Source organism: Styela clava, unplaced genomic scaffold (genome assembly GCF_964204865.1).
Source record: "Styela clava unplaced genomic scaffold, kaStyClav1.hap1.2 HAP1_SCAFFOLD_18, whole genome shotgun sequence".
Lineage (NCBI taxonomy): Eukaryota > Metazoa > Chordata > Ascidiacea > Stolidobranchia > Styelidae > Styela > Styela clava.
The window spans coordinates 292,501-295,000 of record NW_027556465.1 but is presented as its reverse complement, the minus strand read 5'-3'; the positions used below and the strand labels follow the sequence as shown (position 1 = coordinate 295,000).

At 56.4% G+C, this 2,500-nt stretch overlaps 1 non-coding gene across 1 annotated transcript in view; it reads left to right on the top strand.

Moving 5' to 3' along the window:
* Positions 1-2,479: 2,479 nt before the first annotated feature.
* LOC144418519 (small subunit ribosomal RNA) overlaps positions 2,480-2,500 on the top strand; it is a 1,810-nt gene continuing 1,789 nt past the window's right edge. The window contains exon 1 of the ribosomal RNA XR_013473509.1: positions 2,480-2,500. This exon is cut by the window's right edge and continues 1,789 nt beyond it. This is a non-coding gene — a ribosomal RNA (small subunit ribosomal RNA).

Genomic DNA, 2,500 nt, shown 5'->3' with positions numbered 1-2,500 from the left:
GTACAAACGTGCAAGCATACTAACCTAACCCTAGGTAAGGCATGTCAGAGCGAAAGACAGTAATTTCGAATGAGCCATGAAAGAGCGGTGCGGGGCCGGTCGGAGCGCACCCTTTTCTCGGTGGCTGGCGGGCGAGAGAGTGCTGCGTCGCCGGCATCGGCGTCGAAAGAAGCCGAGCCGAAAAAAGTTAAAGTACAAACGTGCAAGCATACTAACCTAACCCTAGGTAAGGCATGTCAGAGCGAAAGACAGTAATTTCGAATGAGCCAAGAAAGAGCGGTGCGGGGCCGGTCGGAGCGCACCCTTTTCTCGGTGGCTGGCGGGCGAGAAAGTGCTGCGTCGCCGGCATCGGCGTCGAAAGAAGCCGAGCCAAAAAAAGTTAAAGTACAAACGTGCAAGCATACTAACCTAACCCTAGGTAAGGCATGTCAGAGCGAAAGACAGTAATTTCGAATGAGCCAAGAAAGAGCGGTGCGGGGCCGGTCGGAGCGCACCCTTTTCTCGGTGGCTGGCGGGCGAGAGAGTGCTGCGTCGCCGGCATCGGCGTCGAAAGAAGCCGAGCCGAAAAAAGTTAAAGTACAAACGTGCAAGCATACTAACCTAACCCTAGGTAAGGCATGTCAGAGCGAAAGACAGTAATTTCGAATGAGCCAAGAAAGAGCGGTGCGGGGCCGGTCGGAGCGCACCCTTTTCTCGGTGGCTGGCGGGCGAGAGAGTGCTGCGTCGCCGGCATCGGCGTCGGAAGAAGCCAAGCCGAAAAAAGTTAAAGTACAAACGTGCAAGCATACTAACCTAACCCTAGGTAAGGCATGTCAGAGGGAAAGACAGTAAACTCGAATGAGCCATGAAAGAGCGGTGCGGGGCCGGTCGGAGCGCACCCTTTTCTCGGTGGCTGGCGGGCGAGAGAGTGCTGCGTCGCCGGCATCGGCGTCGAAAAAAGCCGAGCCGAAAAAAGTTAAAGTACAAACGTGCAAGCATACTAACCTAACCCTAGGTAAGGCATGTCAGAGCGAAAGACAGTAATTTCGAATGAGCCAAGAAAGAGCGGTGCGGGGCCGGTCGGAGCGCACCCTTTTCTCGGTGGCTGGCGGGCGAGAGAGTGCTGCGTCGCCGGCATCGGCGTCGAAAGAAGCCGAGCCGAAAAAAGTTAAAGTACAAACGTGCAAGCATACTAACCTAACCCTAGGTAAGGCATGTCAGAGCGAAAGACAGTAAACTCGAATGAGCCATGAAAGAGCGGTGCGGGGCCGGTCGGAGCGCACCCTTTTCTCGGTGGCTGGCGGGCGAGAGAGTGCTGCGTCGCCGGCATCGGCGTCGAAAGAAGCCGAGCCAAAAAAAGTTAAAGTACAAACGTGCAAGCATACTAACCTAACCCTAGGTAAGGCATGTCAGAGCGAAAGACAGTAATTTCGAATGAGCCATGAAAGAGCGGTGCGGGGCCGGTCGGAGCGCACCCTTTTCTCGGTGGCTGGCGGGCGAGAGAGTGCTGCGTCGCCGGCATCGGCGTCGAAAGAAGCCGAGCCGAAAAAAGTTAAAGTACAAACGTGCAAGCATACTAACCTAACCCTAGGTAAGGCATGTCAGAGCGAAAGACAGTAATTTCGAATGAGCCAAGAAAGAGCGGTGCGGGGCCGGTCGGAGCGCACCCTTTTCTCGGTGGCTGGCGGGCGAGAAAGTGCTGCGTCGCCGGCATCGGCGTCGAAAGAAGCCGAGCCAAAAAAAGTTAAAGTACAAACGTGCAAGCATACTAACCTAACCCTAGGTAAGGCATGTCAGAGCGAAAGACAGTAATTTCGAATGAGCCATGAAAGAGCGGTGCGGGGCCGGTCGGAGCGCACCCTTTTCTCGGTGGCTGGCGGGCGAGAGAGTGCTGCGTCGCCGGCATCGGCGTCGAAAGAAGCCGAGCCAAAAAAAGTTAAAGTACAAACGTGCAAGCATACTAACCTAACCCTAGGTAAGGCATGTCAGAGCGAAAGACGGTAATTTCGAATGAGCCAAGAAAGAGCGGTGCGGGGCCGGTCGGAGCGCACCCTTTTCTCGGTGGCTGGCGGGCGAGAGAGTGCTGCGTCGCCGGCATCGGCGTCGAAAGAAGCCGAGCCGAAAAAAGTTAAAGTACAAACGCGATGCTAATGAGCGAGCCGTTGTCTCGACTAATATGTAGGGGGCGTTCGATCGAGCGTCTGGCTTGAGCGCTTGTCGGCCTAGCAGAACGGTCGCATTGTTATGCCCGGGTTTTAGGCACCGCTGCAGGCGGCCGGCAGAGCTCTTGTTTGTGCGAAACTGAATGGATCGAGCCCGAGAGAGGGCGAGCAAAGAAAAAACGCAAATCGCTCCGCCTGGCACTGCCGGCGAGAGCGTGGACGTCGCGGCCAGCGACTGTTGAAGCTGAGTACGGCCGCAGGCGATCGCCTCGGTCTTAAACGAATGCGACGAGCACGCGCCGGGCGGCCCAGCAAGGGCCGAGCGCAGCTGTCGCAGCTATCTGGTTGATCCTGCCAGT